Consider the following 21,058-nt stretch of genomic DNA (forward strand, 5'->3'; position numbering starts at 1 on the left):
TGATTGGCAGTCCACCTGCATAAAGATACAGTTATAGTTTACCGTTAGCGTAATAGTGCGGGTTAAGGGAATGGTGTCAGCGTGCACCAAACGTTGTATGCGGACAGCATCTTATGGTTTAGCGGGATAGCGTTTACGTGGTTTACGTGCCCCAGCTGGGATGATTGCGCCAATTGTCACAGGGTTGATAAGTTAAAAAAGTGAAAAGGAAAAGAAAACGATTTTGTTTGCTTGTGTCACTGTGCGAAGCATTGTTACAAGTTGATATTAGTGTGAAAAAGAAAACGCATCGTTGGCAAGCAACATCGCCTCCGCTTGGATACTGGGTCCTGGGCTTCGCTCGCTCGGCTCGTGCTGATCATCGCCGGCATCTGCTTGACCGTTGCTCTTTCCCGATCGTGTTTCATCGTAGGACCACCGTCGCAACAGTCGCCAATAAACCCTTTTTCAATTGGTGGAGGGTGCTGACATTCCCCGTCGCCTGAACGTGGGTGCTGCCATACGCCGTCGCCTAAACCTGGAGCTGCGCAACCGAACGCTACCTCCCATCATGGCTACCAACAACGCGCAACCTGGCTCTTCCACTCCATCCCCCAGCAACCCCGGCGTTCTTCGTTTGCGAGAGCCCAAGGTCTTTAGCGGAGCTGATGAGACCAACGTGGAAGACTGGTTCGCTAACTACGAACTGGTGAGTGCAAACAACAATTGGGATGACGTGGACAAATTGACTAACGTCATCTTTTACCTCACTGACGTGGCCGAAATGTGGTATAACAACTGTTCTGCTTTACGCGCTCAGCAAAGACACAACCACACGAGACGCTAGCTAGCAAGGGACTGTTTATTGATGGCCGCCGCGCCGCGCGCGCGCCCTCTCTCAAGGTGGCCAGGTGAGGTGGGATCATCCCGATTTATTAAGCGGTGGCCCGCCTGGTACATCCTCCTTTTTCTTTAGGTGATGTAGTCGGCAAAGCGCGTCGGTGCTCTACGTGGCCTAGTTGATCTTCTGAGACTCGAGTCGGCTGCTTCTTGTGCCTGGCAAGTGACCTTATGCTGGGACGGGACCACGTCGGGGTCCCTTGATGGTTGACTTGCAATGGGTGGTGCACGTGCAGCTGACTGGTTCAGTAGAGCATCCGATGCAGGCGCCTGTTGTGACGGATGTCGTTCCTTTCGTGATGCGGATGCTGTTGTCAAATCGGGCGCTGTATCTGATGTAGAATGTTGTCTATGCTGTATAGGCGACGGGATTATCGGTGCGACATCCTTGTCATCCAGTGGGTCTAAGTGTTCGGGCGTCCTTTTTAGATGCTGACGATTCCTTCGATAACGCCGGCCTTCATCTGTACAGACTATGTAAGATCTAGGGCCAGCAAGTTTCTCTACTCGGGCTTTCGGAAACCACCCCTTGTCGTTTCTTATTCTGACGACGTCCCCTTCGGAGAGAGGTGTGAGAGGTATGCCTTTGCCGTGATCCTGTGGATGTTTCCGCACTGACGATGTCGAAGCCGATGAGAAGTCTGGAAGTCGTCCCCGAAGCATCCGTCCCATAAGGAGCTGACTTATGCTTAAGTGGCGCTCGCAGTGCGTGTGGCACTTTCCTCGGCGGCATGATCGTGGGGCGCGCATCATCCTTCATTGCCAGCGAATATGGTCTACGGATGCAGCCCAGACCGTGGAATAACTCCGGGAACTCGGTGACCCAGTCGGTGCTAACGTCACTTCTTGAAGATACATCGTGAACGCGGGAAATCAGCCCGAAACGTTCTGCTGCATTCAATCCGAGTAGGACTTGCTTGCCTCTCTTGACCACAAAAAAACTGATATTCTCTTGCTGCTCTCCTAGACGTAGTGGCAGACTGATAACGCCCAAATGATGTATTTTGCTTCCTTCGTAGTTAGTAAGTACTGTGGTCGATGGCCGCACCATGGTCGGCAAACGCATCCTGCGAAAGTACGAGTACGGCAATATGTTCGCTTGCGCTCCTGTATCCACTTTCAGTTCTGTCGGGTGCCCGGCAAGGTCCCCTGCCACCGTCCAATCCTGATTTTTGGACACGTTTCTGATTTGTACCGTGAGAACTTGAATGTCTTCATCGGTAGCGTCCGAGGACTCCTCCAGTGCATCTTCTGTTGCAGCGACGCCTAACTCATGAACGCCGCGTCTACTCCTGCAGCAAGCTGCAAAATGGTTTCTTTTGTTGCACAGCGTGCACGTTTTTCCAAACGCTGGGCAGCGTCTTGGTCCGTGAATCTTGCCACAGTAGCCACAGCGTCGACGTTGTCCGCTCGTACGAGACTGTCCGGCAGCGTTTGCAATTTTTTCGACTCTCTGCACTTTCGCTTCGCTTTCAAGAGCCCGGTTCTGCGTTGCTGCCAGTTCCGCGGCTTTGCAGATTTCTACAGCTGATTCTAGGGTTAAGTCCTTCTCCTGAAGCAGGCGTGCACGTAGCTTCTTGTCGACGATACCGCACACTATCTGGTCCCTCACCATCGAGTCCCTAAGTTCGCCAAAATTACAAGTCTGTGCTTTCAACTGAATGTCGCGCAAAAACTGTTCGAAAGGTTCACCATCCTGTTGTTGCCGACTGCGCAGGACGTACCTCTCGAATGTCTCGTTGCACCGAGGCGTGCAGTAGTCTTCGAAGGCTTTGACGATCGAGTCATAGTCCTCTCGTTGTTCTGCTGATAGAGGTAGGGTGTTAAACACTTCAATTGCCTCTGGGCCCGCGACGTGTAGAAAGATGGCAGCCTTCTGTGCTGGCGTCCGTTTCTTGTTGGTCTCAGTAGCTTTGAAGTAGAGTTCGATTCGTTGGCGGAACTTTTTCCAGTTGTCGGCCGGAGTATTTGTCAGTACAAGTGGCTCGGGTGGTGGTAGGCAGTCCATCTTCAGCGCAGGGTTCGACTGTTACACTTCTGACACCATGTTCTGCTTTACGCGCTCAGCAAAGACACAACCACACGAGACGCTAGCTAGCAAGGGACTGTTTATTGATGGCCGCCGCGCCGCGCGCGCGCCCTCTCTCAAGGTGGCCAGGTGAGGTGGGATCATCCCGATTTATTAAGCGGTGGCCCGCCTGGTACAACAACCACAAAAACGACATTACGACGTGGTCCATCTTTAAAACCTTGTTTGCTGACGTTTTTGGCCGACCCGCAGTCCGCAAGTCCAGAGCCGAACAACGCTTGCGGACTCGCGCACAAAAGCCAACGGAATCTTTCAACAGCTACATCGAAGACATTATTGGTCTTTGCAACCGTGTGAACACCACCATGCCCGAGTCGGAGAAGATTCAACACATCCTCAAAGGGATAAATGACGGTGCATATCAGCTGCTCCTGGCCCGTAATCCTGCCACCGTTGCGGAACTTGTCACTTTGTGTCAAAGTTTCGACGAGTTGAGCAAGCAGCGCGCCCTGACACGGCCATTTTCCCCACACGTCGACTCGCTCTCCAGTCTCACTTCCGTTCCCGACCACTCACCAACCTTGCAAGAGATTAAAGACTTCGTGCGGGAAGAAGTAGCTCGGCAACTGTCGTTGATTCCCTTCACGCAGCAGCCGCCGTCCTCTCGTCTGCCCTCACCACTCTGCGACGTTATTGCCAAAGAGGTAGCTCAGGCTGTTCCCGTCGCTGCCCACCAGCAGCCTGTGGCCATGCCTGTTGTCCATGCGCCGGCTATATAGCCCGTGGCCGCACCACGAGTCAGCAATTCCTGGCGCACTCCTGACAATCGACCGATCTGCTACGCCTGCGGTACTCCAGGACACGTGGCACGATATTGTCGCCGTCGCTTCCAACCACTCCACGACGCTACTCGGCCGTGATCGTATGACCCACAGCCCATGCACATACCTGCTCCCTATCCCTCACCGCAGTATGGATACACTAACCTTCCCGAATCTCGGTCACCCCATCCCTCACCTCAGACTCACTTTCTCCGCTCCCCATCTCCTCGCAGGCGATCACTGTCCCCAATGCGTCCTCGACCCGTTTCCTCCAACCGCGAAAACTGAACGCTGCAGTTCCAGAGGCAAGAACTGCGCCGTCGTCGAAATGCTCAAGTCCTCGCACTTTACCTGCTAACGTCGTCACCATATCTGTTGATGGTGTTTCTACCTTTGCCCTCGTCGACACAGGTGCTGCTGTTTCTGTTATAGCCGCCCAGCTCTGCTGCTCCTTACGCAAAGTGACCACGCCGCTCTCTGGACTATCGCTTCGTACAGCTAGTGCACAACCAGTTCGACCTCTCGTTACCTGTACAGCCCGCATATTCATCCAGGGCTCTATGTACGTTGTCCAGTTCATCGTCCTTTCGGTGTGCTCTCATGACGTTATCCTCGGGTGGGACTTTCTGTCAAATCATCATGCCATCATCGACTGCGCACGCGCTGAAGTTCAATTTTCGCACCTGTGTGACGAACCTTTGCACGAAACCCTTGAGCGGTCGCCAAAACTTGTCGTGCGTGAGGACACTGAAATTCCGCCAGCCTCTCTTGCCGTTGTCCCGGTTTGCTGCGATGACTATAACGATGCTACGGTAATGTTTACACCTTCCGACATTTTCATGAGCCACAGAGCCGTTTCTTTGCCTTTCGCTACACTTGACGTCACTGCTGGCCGAAGCAATATTTTCGTCCACAACCCCCTTTCTGCACCGCTTACGCTACTTGCCGGCGAATGTCTCGGTCGAGTTGATTACCTTGATTCTTCATTATTCCTTAACATGCCAGACGAATCCTGCAGTAGCGCCTCGACCGAACTTCATGCCCTTTCCCCACTGGAATTCTCGTCGAGTGACACCTTCTCGAGTTCCATCGCCGACACCTTAACTGCTCAAGAACGCGCCGAGCTTCTTAATCTCCTCCAGCACTTTGCGAATTCATTCGACGTTTCTCAGCCGCAATTGGGTCGTACTTCGGCAGTGCACCACTACATTGACACCGGTTCGCACCAGCCATTGCGTCAAAGACCGTACCGTGTCTCTGCTGCAGAATGTCACGTCATCAATGACCAGGTCGAAGAGATGCTACGCCGTCGCGTTATTCAACCATCGCACAGTCCTTGGGCATCTCCTGTTGTTCTAGTTCGAAAGAAGGATGAATCAATTCGATTTTGCGTCGACTACCGGTGATTGAACAAGGTGACGCGGAAAGACGTCTATCCATTACCGCGCATTGACGACGCCCTTGACTGCCTCCAAGGAGCCGAATTCTTCTCCTCCTTAGACTTACGATCTGAATACTGGCAGGTCCCTATGGCAGAAGCTGATCGCCAGAAAACTGCGTTCATTACACCAGATGGCCTGTATGAATTTAGCGTAATGCCTTTTGGCTTTGTAATGCCCCTACCACGTTTGAACGACTCTTGGACAACACACTGCGTGGACTGAAGTGGTCTGTGTGTCTATGCTACCTCGACGACATTGTCGTTTTCTCTCCCGATTTTCCTACACATCTGCTTCGGCTCCAACTGGTTCTGACGTGTTTAGCCAACGCTGGGCTCCAACTGAACCTGAAAAAGTGCCGCTTCGCTGCGCGAGAGCTGTCCATCTTAGGGCACATCGTGTCCAAGCATGGTGTTCTACCCGACCCTGCAAAACTGCGAGCAGTCGCCGAGTTCCCAAAACCTACTACACTGAAAGAATTACGCAGTTTCATCGGACTATGCTCGTACTTCCGGCGCTTCGTTCGAAATTTTGCGTCGATCATGTCACCGCTGACCAACCTCCTACGCGGTGACGCAGACCTTTCATCCTGGTCTCCTGACTGCGACGTCGTGTTCGCCACGCTCCGTAGTCTGCTAACATCTCCTCCCATTCTACGGCATTTCGACCCAACAGCTGCAACGGAAGTTCACACAGACGCTAGCGGGGTTGGTCTTGGCGCTGTCCTCGCCCAGCGCAAGCCAGGCTACTGCGAATACGTCGTCGCTTATGCGAGTCGCACGCTCACTAAAGCTGAGGCCAATTACAGCGTCACTGAAAAAGAGTGCTTAGCGCTAGTGTGGGCGCTTCGCAAGTTCCGCCCTTATTTGTACGGTTTCCCATTCGACCTGGTAACAGTCCACCATACACTTTGTTGGCTCGCCACATTGAAAGATCCTTCTGGCCGCCTAGCTCGGTGGGCACTGCAAATCCAGGAGTACGACATTCGCGTGATCTATCGCAGCAGACGCAAGCATTCTGACGCCGACGCCCTGTCGCGTTCGCCTTTACCTCCCGACTCGGCCTGCGGAACCACTGGTACCAACTCCGTCGCATCTCTCGACCTCGACTCGTTTGCCAGTGAACAACACAAGGACCCATGGATCGCCTCCCTTTTTGACTGTCTCTCTGGATCGTCAACCACTGCGGTATCACGATCTCTCCGACGTTAAGCTGCTCATTTCGCCATTCGTGATCGGCTGATACACCGACGCAACTACGCCCCTGAAGGTCGTAAGTGGCTCTTGGTTGTCCCCCGCAGCTTGCGATCACAAATATGCACCACCTTTCACGACGATCCCCAATGTGGCCATACTGGAGTTTTCAAAACTTGCGAACGCATTTGCCGTTGCTTCTACTGGCACGGAATGTATAATTTTGTTCGAAAATTTGTTATGGGCTGCCCTGACTCTCAACGCCGCAAATCACCGCCTTTTCACTCGTCCGGTGCGCTTCAACCGCTTCCGTGCACTGCCAAACCTTTCGATCGAATCGGAATTGATCTCTATGGCCCTCTACCGACAACATCAGATGATAATCGGTGGATCATAGTCGCTGTGGACCATTTAACACGCTACGCTGAGACCGCCGCCCTTCCAAGTGCCACTGCGCGGGACGTAGCGTCCTTCGTCCTCCATCGATTCATACTACGACATGGTGCTCCTCGAGAACTACTAAGTGACCGAGGTCGAGCCTTCCTATCAGAAGTCGTCACGGCTCTGCTTTCTGAATGCCATGTTGTTCATCGCAAGACCGCGGCATACCATCCGCAGACTAACGGGCTCACGGAGAGATTTAACCGCACACTCGGCGATATGGTCGCGATGTATGTGACATCTGATCATACTAACTGGGATCGCATTCTTCCATTCATCACGTTCGCATACAACACCGCGGCACAGTCCACCACTGGATTTTCACCTTTCTTTCTCCTTTATGGACGCGAACCATCCCACACCATCGACACTCTCCTTCCATACCGTCCTGATGCATCCGAATGCCCATCTGTGTCCGAAGCTGCCCGAAAAGCGGAAGAGTGCCGTGAACTCGCACGCACCTTTACGTCACAAGAACAGCAGCGCCAGAAAGAAAACAATGCCGGCTCTTCACGAAGCCACAGCTATTCCCCGGGATCATTTGTATGGCTGGCTGTTCCTTACCAAACCCCCGGCCTTTCCTCAAAACTAGTCCCGAAGTACGAGGGTCCTTACCGCGTTCTGCAGCAAACCTCACCGGTGAATTTTCTCATTGATCCACTTTCCCCATCTGACGACATGCGCCGGCGTGGACATGACATCGTCCACGTCGCCCGCCTTAAGCCATATCATAGCCCTCTGCCTCCAGACTCTTAGGTCGCCAGGATGGCTCTTTTTCGGCGGGGGAAAGTTGTGAAGAAGAAAACGCATCGTTGGCAAGCAACATCGCCTCCGCTTGGATACTGGGTCCTGGGCTTCACTCGCTCGGCTCGTGCTGATCATCGCCGGCATCTGCTTGACCGTTGCTCTTTCCCGATCGTGTTTCATCGTAGGACCACCGTCGCAACAGTCGCCAATAAACCCTTTTACAATTGGTGGAGGGTGCTGACATTCCCCCGTCGCCTGAACCTGGGTGCTGCCATTCGCCGTCGCCTAAACCTGGAGCTGCGCAACCGAACGCTACTTCCCATCATGGCTACCAACAACGCGCAACCTGGCTCTTCCACTCCATCCCCCAGCAACCCCGGCGTTCTTCGTTTGCGAGAGCCCAAGGTCTTTAGCGGAGCTGATGAGATCGACGTGGAAGACTGGTTCGCTAACTACGAACTGGTGAGTGCAAACAACAAGTGGGATGACGTGGACAAATTGACTAACGTCATCTTTTACCTCAATGACGTGGCCGATTTGTGGTATAACAACCACAAAAACGACATTATGACGTGGTCTATCTTTAAAACCTTGTTTGCTGACGTTTTTGGCCGACCCGCAGTCCGCAAGTCCAGAGCCGAACAACGCTTGCGGACTCGCGCACAAAAGCCAACGGAATCTTTCATCAGCTACATCGAAGACATTATTGGTCTTTGCAACCGCGTGAACACCACCATGCCTGAGTCGGAGAAGATTCAACACATCCTCAAAGGGATAAATGACGGTGCATATCAGCTGCTCCTGGCCCGTAATCCTGCCACCGTTGCGGAACTTGTCACTTTGTGTCAAAGTTTCGACGAGTTGAGCAAGCAGCGCGCCCAGACACGGCCATTTTCCCCACACGTCGACTCGCTCTCCAGTCTCACTTCCGTTCCCGACCACTCACCAACCTTGCAAGAGATTAAAGACTTCGTGCGGGAAGAAGTAGCTCGGCAACTGTCGTTGATTCCCTTCACGCAGCAGCCGCCGTCCTCTCGTCTGCCCTCACCACTCTGCGACGTTATTGCCAAAGAGGTAGCTCAGGCTGTTCCCGTCGCTGAACACCAGCAGCCTGTGGCCATGCCTGTTGCTCATGCGCCGGCTATGCAGCCCATGGCCGCACCACGAGTCAGCAATTCCTGGCGCACTCCTGACAATCGACCGATCTGCTACGCCTGCGGTACTCCAGGACACGTGGCACGATATTGTCGCCGTCGCGTCCAACCACTCCACGACGCTACTCGGCCGTGATCGTATGACCCACAGCCCATGCACATACCTGCTCCCTATCCCTCACCGCAGTATGGATACACTAACCTTCCCGAATCTCGGTCACCCCATCCCTCACCTCAGACTCACTTTCCCCGCTCCCCATCTCCTCGCAGGCGATCACTGTCCCCAATGCGTCCTCGACCCGTTTCCTCCAACCGCGAAAACTGAACGCTGCAGTTCCAGAGGCAAGAACTGCGCCGTCGTCGAAATGCTCAAGTCCTCGCACTTTACCTGCTAACGTCATCACCATATCTGTTGATGGTGTTTCTACCTTTGCCCTCGTCGACACAGGTGCTGCTGTTTCTGTTATAGCCGCCCAGCTCTGCCGCTCCCTACGCAAAGTGACCACGCCGCTCTCTGGACTATCGCTTCGTACAGCTAGTGCACAACCAGTTCGACCTCTCGGCACCTGTACAGCCCGCATATTCATCCAAGGCTCTATGTACGTTGCCCAGTTCATCGTCCTTTCGGTGTGCTCTCATGACGTTATCCTCGGGTGGGACTTTCTGTCAAATCATCATGCCATCAGCGACTGCGCACGCGCTGAAGTTCAATTTTCGCACCTGTGTGACGAACCTTTGCACGAAACCCTTGAGCGGTCGCCAAAACTTGTCGTGCGTGAGGACAATGAAATTCCGCCAGCCTCTCTTGCCGTTGTCCCGGTTTGCTGCGATGACTATAACGATGCTACGGTAATGTTTACACCTTCCGACATTTTCATGAGCCGCAGAGCCGTTTCTTTGCCTTTCGCTACACTTGACGTCACTGCTGGCCGAAGCAATATTTTCGTCCACAACCCCCTTTCTGCACCGCTTACGCTACTTGCCGGCGAATGTCTCGGTCGAGCGGATTACCTTGATTCTTCTTTAATCCTTAACATGCCAGAGGAATCCTGCAGTAGCGCCTCAACCGAACTTCATGCCCTTTCCCCACTGGAATTCTCGTCGAGTGACACCTTCTCGAGTTCCATCGCCGACACCTTAACTGCTCAAGAACGCGCCGAGCTTCTTAATCTCCTCCAGCACTTTGCGAATTCATTCGACGTTTCTCAGCCGCAATTGGGTCGTACTTCGGCAGTGCACCACTACATTGACACCGGTTCGCACCAGCCATTGCGTCAAAGACCGTACCGTGTCTCTGCTGCAGAATGTCACGTCATCAATGACCAGGTGGAAGAGATGCTACGCCGTCGCGTTATTCAACCATCGCACAGTCCTTGGGCATCTCCTGTTGTTCTAGTTCGAAAGAAGGATGAATCAATTCGATTTTGCGTCGACTACCGGTGATTGAACAAGGTGACGCGGAAAGACGTCTATCCATTACCGCGCATTGACGACGCCCTTGACTGCCTCCAAGGAGCCGAATTCTTCTCCTCCTTAGACTTACGATCTGGATACTGGCAGGTCCCTATGGCAGAAGCTGATCGCCAGAAAACTGCGTTCATTACACCAGATGGCCTGTATGAATTTAGCGTAATGCCTTTTGGCTTTGTAATGCCCCTACCACGTTTGAACGACTCTTGGACAACACACTGCGTGGACTGAAGTGGTCTGTGTGTCTATGCTACCTCGACGACATTGTCGTTTTCTCTCCCGATTTTCCTACACATCTGCTTCGGCTCCAACTGGTTCTGACGTGTTTAGCCAACGCTGGGCTCCAACTGAACCTCAAAAAGTGCCGCTTCGCTGCGCGAGAGCTGTCCATCTTAGGGCACATCGTGTCCAAGCATGGTGTTCTACCCGACCCTGCAAAACTGCGAGCAGTCGCCGAGTTCCCAAAACCTACTACACTGAAAGAATTACGCAGTTTCATCGGACTATGCTCGTACTTCCGGCGCTTCGTTCGAAATTTTGCGTCGATCATGTCACCGCTGACCAACCTCCTACGCGGTGACGCAGACCTTTCATCCTGGTCTCCTGACTGCGACGTCGCGTTCGCCACGCTCCGTAGTCTGCTAACATCTCCTCCCATTCTACGGCATTTCGACCCAACAGCTGCAACGGAAGTTCACACAGACGCTAGCGGGGTTGGTCTTGGCGCTGTCCTCGCCCAGCGCAAGCCAGGCTACTCCGAATACGTCGTCGCTTATGCGAGTCGCACGCTCACTAAAGCTGAGGCCAATTACAGCGTCACTGAAAAAGAGTGCTTAGCGCTAGTGTGGGCGCTTCGCAAGTTCCGCCCTTATTTGTACGGTCGCCCATTCGACCTGGTAACGGACCACCATGCACTTTGTTGGCTCGCCACATTGAAAGATCCTTCTGGCCGCCTAGCTCGGTGGGCACTGCAAATCCAGGAGTACGACATTCGCGTGATCTATCGCAGCAGACGCAAGCATTATGACGCCGACGCCCTGTCGCGTTCGCCTTTACCTCCCGACTCGGCCTGCGGAACCACTGGTACCAACTCCGTCGCATCTCTCGACCTCGACTCGTTTGCCAGTGAACAACACAAGGACCCATGGATCGCCTCCCTTTTTGACTGTCTCTCTGGATCGTCAACCACTGCGGTATCACGATCTCTCCGACGTCAAGCTGCTCATTTCGCCATTCGTGATCGGCTGATACACCGACGCAACTACGCCCCTGAAGGTCGTAAGTGGCTCTTGGTTGTCCCCCGAGCTTGCGATCACAAATATGCACCACCTTTCACGACGATCCCCAATGTGGCCATACTGGAGTTTTCAAAACTTGCGAACGCATTCGCCGTCGCTTCTACTGGCACGGAATGTATAATTTTGTTCGAAAATTCGTTATGGGCTGCCCTGACTCTCAACGCCGCAAATCACCGCCTTTTCACTCGTCCGGTGCGCTTCAACCGCTTCCGTGCACTGCCAAACCTTTCGATCGAATCGGAATTGATCTCTATGGCCCTCTACCGACAACATCAGATGATAATCGGTGGATCATAGTCGCTGTGGACCATTTAGCACGCTACGCTGAGACCGCCGCCCTTCCAAGTGCCACTGCGCGGGACGTAGCGTCCTTCGTCCTCCATCGATTCATACTACGACATGGTGCTCCTCGAGAACTACTAAGTGACCGAGGTCGAGCCTTCCTATCAGAAGTCGTCACGGCTCTGCTTTCTGAATGCCATGTTGTTCATCGCAAGACCGCGGCATACCATCCGCAGACTAACGGGCTCACGGAGAGATTTAACCGCACACTCGGCGATATGGTCGCGATGTATGTGACATCTGATCATACTAACTGGGATCGCATTCTTCCATTCATCACGTTCGCATACAACACCGCGGCACAGTCCACCACTGGATTTTCACCTTTCTTTCTCCTTTATGGACGCGAACCATCCCACACCATCGACACTCTCCTTCCATACCGTCCTGATGCATCCGAATGCCCATCTGTGTCCGAAGCTGCCCGAAAAGCGGAAGAGTGCCGTGAACTCGCACGCACCTTTACGTCACAAGAACAGCAGCGCCAGAAAGAAAACAATGCCGGCTCTTCACGAAGCCACAGCTATTCCCCGGGATCATTTGTATGGCTGGCTGTTCCTTACCAAACCCCCGGCCTTTCCTCAAAACTAGTCCCGAAGTACGAGGGTCCTTACCGCGTTCTGCAGCAAACCTCACCGGTGAATTTTCTCATTGATCCACTTTCCCCATCTGACGACATGCGCCGGCGTGGACATGACATCGTCCACGTCGCCCGCCTTAAGCCATATCATAGCCCTCTGCCTCCAGACTCTTAGGTCGCCAGGATGGCTCTTTTTCGGCGGGGGAAAGTTGTGAAGAAGAAAACGCATCGTTGGCAAGCAACATCGCCTCCGCTTGGATACTGGGTCCTGGGCTTCACTCGCTCGGCTCGTGCTGATCATCGCCGGCATCTGCTTGACCGTTGCTCTTTCCCGATCGTGTTTCATCGTAGGACCACCGTCGCAACAGTCGCCAATAAACCCGTTTTCATTAGTAATAATAAAAATAAATAAATATTAACCACGAGCGCGAAAATATTTATTTTGCCAATTTGTTTATATCAATCTTTTAGACAGGCCGAGAGACGTTCGACATGGTCATCTATCTCAAAAATTACGCTAGCTTATCCGTAGTAGTCATTCATTGAAGCAAACTCAAGGCAAGCTAAGCCATTTTAAACAGTCGTTCGCTGCGAACGAAGTCAATCTTTCAACAACTACGCCAAAATCACTTCGAAGCGGGCGTCGGAAAGCGCTGCCATTTTTACGCACACTATGTAGAGACCACGCTAACTTTCAATCTGAAAAATAGCGTGCGTATGCCAAGCGGTGCGGGTAACGTACGTATCCCTGCATGCACACTTCGATCCCACTATTACGGTAAGCCAGCTATCCCGCTAAGCCGGGTATACATTAAATGTCTAATATGAATATAAATCTTTGTAAACTGTTACTACGTTCACAAGCATTGATTTGAGTATTACGTTTGGCCCTCTTTCACATTCATTCACAGTAATTCATGGGGTAGGGAACAGATGAATGCATCCGAGATGTAATATCAACAAATGGGACAACACTCTATCAGCAAAGGGGAATGGCTGCGTATAACAACACCAGCCGCGAAGCTATACAGCGGCCCTTCATGGCCACAGCCTGTTACCACAAAAGTGCTTCACTTCGGGGTACAACACAGCTCCACTGACGTATTAGGGTCACGAATGTGACGTTGTAAAATGTACACTAGCAGATGGCAAGGAAAGAAATAAGAGGAGAAAAAAATTACACCATCTCCCACTAAAAGGAACCAGCATGCGAAGCACCGAATGGGTCGACTTAAAGTTCTTTCCCAACGTTAACGTGTCTTTGAAAGTGGAGCACACCGTGAGTCCACCGTAGTTTCTGTTGCTGTTACTCGTCCCGAACACTTGGAGCATCCCATGCGGGAGCACGCTAGTTCATCGCGCGTCTGCCGAATCTCGTTCCCCGATGCCACCATGTTACCGCTGAGAGAGTGTCAGGGGGAGCGGCCACCAACCACGTTTTACCCTGCAGCTTAGGCAGGCCGAGCGTGCCAGAGTGCTCTGGCTAGGATACAACTAGGAAACGCGTAGAACATGCAATTAACAACGCTAGCCGCATGCTTGGCTATCTGCACTGTAACTTTTCCTCTACTCCATCAGCACTCCAAGTTAACACTGTATAAAAAATTTAGAGCACGCATATGCGCCATATGGGACCCAACTCGTGCCATTCTCATTCGATCTCTCGAAGTCACCCAGAATCGCCCAGCACGTTACATCTTATCAAATCATTCATGTCATTCCAGTATCAGATTCATGAAGAGCACCCCAAACTTGTCTGATCTTTCATTGCGCCGCAAATTGTCCCGCCTTGACCTTTTATAACGTGACAGAAAAAAAACACAAGACCGGGTTGATTGGTGGACCACGGGAAAGGCCTTGGCCCGGCAGTGGGCGTAGTCAGGATCATGATGATGATGAACTTTTTCCATAATATATATCATTTCAACAGTCTTTTGAAAGACGCACTTTTTGATCTATCTCGCTTCATATTACCAAGAACCGATCGTATCTTCGAGGTGAGCGTAGCCTCATGTCACACCAAACTACACAATGATTCATTTGTGCCAAGGACAAGCGCCGCCTGGAACCACCTTCCTGCCTCCGTCGCCTGTATAACGAGCTGAAAAGTTTTCACACTGAGCGTACATGATGCCCAGTAACTTTTCTCTTAATTTTTCTGTTTCTCTTTTTTATTTTAAACTATATTTATGATTGTTCCCACCATTCCTTTCTTTAGTGTCTTCTCGCCTTGAAAGTACCTTTATAAATAAATAAATAAATAAATAAATAAATAAATAAATAAATAAATAAATAAATAAATACTAAACGCGTTGGTTTATCGCCCGTCTGCGGAATATCATTCTCCGACGCCATCATATAATTGCTGAGAGGGTTTAAGGGAGAAAGGACACAGCATCTTACCCAGTCCCTTTACAAGCCGGAACGCGCTAACACCAAGATTTCGCGAACACGCAGTAAGGGTTGATTTGATCGATATGTGGGGCTTAACGTCCCAGAACCACCATATGATTACGAGAGACGCCGTTGTGGAGGGATCCGGAAATTTTGACCACCTGGGGGTCTTAACGCATGGTCATGCACACCGGATTGAGCTTCGTCATGAGCTGCTTTGTATTTAAACCGCTTCTATCTTTATATTGTCAATAGTTTCGTAAAACGTCGGGCTGCTTGCATGCTTGCCATTTGCTGGTTAAAACAAGGAACACTACCCCTCAAGTCCAACTTTTCGTTTCTTTGACTTTTTGTTAAGCGAGAGCTTTCATGGCCTCGTCAACCAAGGTTTCCCTGCGTAGCTGCCCGTGTCATTCAAGTGAGGAACGAATACCCCGCGACAAGCCACACAAAATTTAGTTTTGGCGTTGCAGCTGCGCAACAGCCTACATCGACCGAATACCTTTCCGAATGTCGTTTCTCGGCGTCTGAAGTGGCAACGCAAGGAACGCACGCATCCGCTGGCAGAGGAACGTGCGTGCGTGGACGTGTGTTGGTGGTTTAGGGGCCTGGCGTTTCCTTTTAACGCCTTCGCTTACATAACCAGACCTCGTCGAGCTTAAGCCACAGCCATTTCCAATCTGTACTTGTCATTAAAAAATATTCTTGAAATATTTGGCACTTAGAATATGCATCTCTAGATTAGAGCAACGAATCGACTAGAACGGAATTCTGTTCAAATATCCGAAGTTTTTGAATATTCGTCCAATCCTGAACCAGCTATGCTCAACCTAAGTTTTTTAGCAAAAAAAGTAGCTTATACACTAAGGAAATCGAACTATTCAATAAAGAGTACATTCTACACAATTTTGTGCAGTCTAAGCAATCAAAGCTCTGTAAGTTTGAGCGATCACGTATGAGCTGACGGAAGTTCTCACCATGAAGGCGTCGATGGTAGACTCGAGGGTAGCTGGTAGACGATGCCTCACGACCAAGGCATCGAACGGACGCAACGATGACAGCAGCTTGGGCCAGGCACTCAGGCAGATGAGTGCCGAGCAACCACGTGCATTGTAGCCACGACTTGAACTGCGCAAGTAGAACAACACCGAGGTTATGATGATGATGCTTTCAAATATGGCTCATACCCACTCAGGGGGATCAACCAGAAATTCATTACATGAGTTAACTATCCCATTTTGACCCGTTTTATTAGAACAATAACGTGCGTAAAACGAAAACAGTGATGATGACAATGATGATTTGATGATGATGATGCCTCCAATATGACTATTGTCCACTCAGGGGGATTAGCCAAGAACTGAGGACATGAAATTCAAGGCCTTTCAAATGATACCTAATCCTAACTGAAGGAGGATAAAGCACACGTAAATACAAAAAGAGTGTAATATTTATTTTGCCATTTTGAACGGACAGAATAATATATATCTTGAATTGAAATTGCAGTAATTTCGAACACGTTTAAAATTGATGGTTGGAATTTGCCAATTATTATTATAATAACAAATATACAGATAGGAATCTAGAGGCGCATTCGTTTTGTTTCACGAAGATAACTGCAAACAGCATCGTAGGCGTTCCTGTGGCTGTAGCCCAGAACCGAATCACCAAAGGAGAGTATATTCTCAATGATGAAGGGCAGCCCACGATTAGCAAATGGGATGACAATGAGACGTTTTCTTAATAGACTGTAACGGCGGCATGACAAAAAATAATGGTCTATTGATTCCAGATCTGTACAAAAGCTGCATAGAAGAGATATTCCGAGACCGGCTCTGCGGGTGAATATAGATTCAAAGGGGGCACACGACATCGCAATCTTGTTAGCATGACTTTCACTTGTCTAGTATGGCACCAGTTGGAGTTCCATCGATATTTCAAATGTCTAAATTCAGTGCATGGTGTTACTGATGCCGGCAAATCCTTCTTCTTCTCCTCCTCCTGTCATGGCTCGCACCCGATGCGGGGAATTAGCCCAGTAGTAGATGAATTTGTTCTGTATTTTCTTTAGTGCAATACTGGCTTAAGGTATCACTACTATTGACTAATATATCGAATTTAAGAGCAAATTATACAACAAAATATTTAAACGATGAAGAATTTAGTGAGAATTCAGCAAGAATTCAGGCTGACTGATGAATTCCTTGATGGCCAACAAAACATCCCTGCCACTCCTCTCGGGTCCAACCAACCAACCACAGTAGAGGTACCAAAAGAATGAATAGATGATTTTGATAAATACAGACCCAGATTTCAAAGAGGTGGTACTATGAATCAAGGACGTGACCCGGTGAAAGGATAGAATGTAATGACCAATGGTTTCTTCCTCATCACAGAATATGCGCGGAGGGAGATTACGCGGCAGCGAAATTTGATTATAGGCACTTCCATTATTCTCCACCTCGAAAAATCGCTTCACCAGGCAAATAAGAGGTGCTTAAATTCTGGAGGAGCTGTCCATACAGGGTCAGATAGGCTTTTTCTGAATGTTTGTGTGCGAACTTTTCCAATGGTGATGTGTGTTGTTAGCGGGAAAACGGGAATAATCACCGCCAAAAGCGCCGCCTTTGCTAAATAACGAGTGCTTTATTTACCAACGAACCTTTCTGATCTGGTAACGAAATTAAATTTTTACAGTGAAGGCGAGCGGGAACTAGTACATTAAATAGCTTTAGTTCAGGTATTTCACCAGATGCGAAAAAAGAACACAGATAATGAGTGAGCGATAATTACAACTGTAATCGAAGTACTTTTCGCACAGCGGCAGCCTGGTAATGATTATGATGATGCCTCAATCCAGGCCCGACATAATCGCCTGCATAGGTTTGCGAAGGAGGTTCAATCACCGGCGTGGCGCGGTGGTAGGGCATTAAGCTTACACGGATGATGCTGCAGATTCGAGACCCACTATGTGCTCAGTGGTTTGTTTTTCATTTCATGATATGGTTGTACGAACAACGTAGGTGGCAGCGGACAGTTACATGGCGTTCAAATTGGCCCTTGTGATCTGTATGGTAACAGCTTTTGCTGTAAATGTTAGGAGGAAGCACAACGCAGGGAGAGAGAAAGGGTGTTCAGCTCAACTTAGGCGAAAGCTGGGGAGGGTCGAAGCGTGCAGTGTGCGTGGGTATTTCAACCCCACCACAGAATCTTTCCTGTTTTATTCACCACCGGTCCGCTAACACACCATCGCTTTGCAGATGTCGTTCAAGAAGTGGTGTCTCAAATAGATCTGTTCGTAAATAGTGGGGAACGATTCAGAGTCAGAAAAAACGCTGAGAATACTACATGGCAAGGACATAACGCATCATCTTCTGAGTTGGTTCCCGGGATCACAGTATTGAAGCATACATCTCATAAAAACGCAATACTTGTTCAAATGCAGAACAAAGGTTAAATTTGAATGGGGTACAGAAGGGAAAAGGAAGAAAAAAGAAAACAGTATAAGGTCATAATGAATGTTTCAACGTGAGGTGATCAGTGAGCAACTATTCAAACACAATAGGTTTACGCTCCATTACAAATCTGTCTGGCTGTATGTTATGTTCTGCAATGGCTATCAACAAAAAAGATTGAAAGAAGACAAGTCGTGCAACCGTTAGGTGCTGCCAAAGTTAAAGAGGCGATGAGATGTACGGTATGGAGGGGGGGGGGGGGGGGTTAAAAGTCTACTGTGAGGTTGAGGGAAGTTATAGTAAAGCTGCCGGAACAAACACAGCCTTGTTAACCGAGAGCACTAAGCCATTCTGAGTCAAAAGTTATCTTTGTGATTCTACGTGTCTGTTATAAATTCTTTAACGATTTCGCAGCGAGCCGTGTCGACTACTACGCTTGAGCCATTGACATCGTCGAACATCGCTAGACCTGCGTGTTTAGAAAAAAGTGTTTAACGATTTCGAGTGCTTTGTGCTCGACTATGGGACAGCAGCGAGCCATCCTGATTAACGACGCTGAGCCTATCCGTGTGGAACAGTCTCGTTCAGATGGTGGATCGCGTGTTCAGAAAAAAAAAGTGTTTAATCATTTCGAGTACATGGGGGAGCAGCGAGCCGTCTCTATAAATGTAGAAATGCCATGGCATGTACCTTTATTGCTTAAAAGCGATGAGGGCGTTGAAAAAAAATTGCCACCCGCATCTTCTCATGGGGGAAACTGGAGTAAATGCTCGAGGTGGGGGGTATTACGTGATTGTTGGTAATCGGTAGTATGGTTTGGGCATCCTAATTGTTATTTCGTCTTTGTTATTCTTATTTATTGAATGAAGGAGAAGCGTTGCCTTCAACGTCAAGGGAAAGCCAAGTAAACACGCCCCTGACTGAATTCCGAGCGTGCGATCTGGTGCTGTACATGTACGCGGTGGCCAGTGAGTGAACAGTTGTGCCGCGCGAGGATGCAGTAGGCCTTGCGAGGCGAGAGAGGGGGAGGCGAGCGACAGTTGTGCGGGTGTCTTCCTGGGCCGGCACGACACGCGAGATGCGAGCATGTGCAGTGTCGGTGTGGACGGCGTCACCGCCGACGCCGAGGCGCGACATCGTGCGACTAAGAAATGCTCCACACTTAAACGTAATTCACGATTTTGAGTACTAGGTACTCTACTATGAGAGAGCCTAAAGCTGTCCCACTGCATGTTTGGAAAAAGTTGTTTTCAGGGACGTCAATAACAACTCAACAGAACATGTTCTTGCTAGACATGTACATCAACGCTGATGACAAAACAGGCTCCATTTACGTAAACGTGGGTGTGAGATGACGCGTTTAAAAGAAAAATTGGTTGACAATTTAGACTACTTGGTAATCTACTATGCTAGAGCTGAAAGCTGTCTCTTATGCTTCAGACTTCTCGAGGGCGTATTGACAAAAATTACCCTCGGGGCGGGATGGTTGTCCCCACACTTAAAACTATGCCACAGCAGGGTGTGGTGGAACCGAAATAAAAAAGACTAAGTTTATTTTGTACAGTAATGCGCATAAGACACTCCGATAGAAATGAATATAGGAGCACCTTTGTGTGTCTGGGTTTCGAAAAAAAAAAAAAAAAAACTTGAGTACCTTGGCAAACTTTGTCGCCGTTTTTGAGAACGTTTTTAAGCGAAACGTAATGTTTTCGTCAGTAACGGGAAACTTTTAGCTCATAGTATATGTATTATGAAATGGAATGCTTTACTCACCGCCAGTTCCCATGCACATCATCTCTTTGACGTAAGTTTCAAGAAATGTGTTTCATATAAATCACTTCACCGCAAAGATGCACGTTTGTACATCTCTGGTTTTAGATAAGAACCTTCATCTCCTTGGTTTATTTTATCGGGCATTCTTACAGCTCCGCTAAGCCAAATGTTAACTTAAAACTATGCACTTAAAACTATGCCAAAGCAGGGTATGGCAGAACCGAAATAAAAAAAAGACTACGCTCATTTTGTACAGTAATAACATGTTGCTTTAGGCAAACATGTTATTCATAGCATGAACCGGTGGCGAGTAGAGAGATTCACGGAATTTTCGCGATGCACACGCGTATCAGATGGAGCGCGACGACGGCATGGCACGCCGAAAAGCGGAGTCCTTGGCAGGACGAGCCGAGACCCTAAGCTGCTTCGTCATAGCTAGACTCTTTTTTTTACGGATCTATAGTCCTTACATTGGCTGGATATCTTTCTCAAAAATCGCTTGAACAGTTTGGCTCTACGTTCTTCCTTTCGGTTTAGTGGCACTCAACATTCCAAGCAAGAGGGACCCAACAGTGTGTACTGCCTATCCGTTCCTTTGTTGAACTCCAAAGAAGTGCGAGGAACTCGGGCGTTGGTCTTTTAGAAGTAGCTATGAGGTGGCTGCCGCGTATTTTCGAAGCAGCACCACGGAATCAATCTGAAGGTCGTGGTGTTCTTGGGTACAGCGTGAAAGAAACAGGTAAGCACTACACCTGAAACGGCTGACACTTTCCTGCTTGCCAGCGGTGCGCTTAGGTTTGATATCGTCTTGATTGGGGCTTTAAAAAGCGGCGATTATAAATCATGTGCAAGTTTTATTATTTTTAAATCAACACGCCATCAATCGTCACATCGTGCAACTGTTTCGTGTTAAGAACGACAAAGTTAAAAACGGCGCAAAAAACACGGGACACAAAACGATGAAAACACAACGACGGGCGCCGGATCGCCTCGTCATTGTTCTCATCGTTTTGTTTCCTGTGTTTCATGTTCTTTGCACCGTT

This window comes from Rhipicephalus microplus, chromosome 9, assembly GCF_043290135.1.
Source record: "Rhipicephalus microplus isolate Deutch F79 chromosome 9, USDA_Rmic, whole genome shotgun sequence".
In the NCBI taxonomy this organism is placed as follows: Eukaryota; Metazoa; Arthropoda; class Arachnida; order Ixodida; family Ixodidae; genus Rhipicephalus; species Rhipicephalus microplus.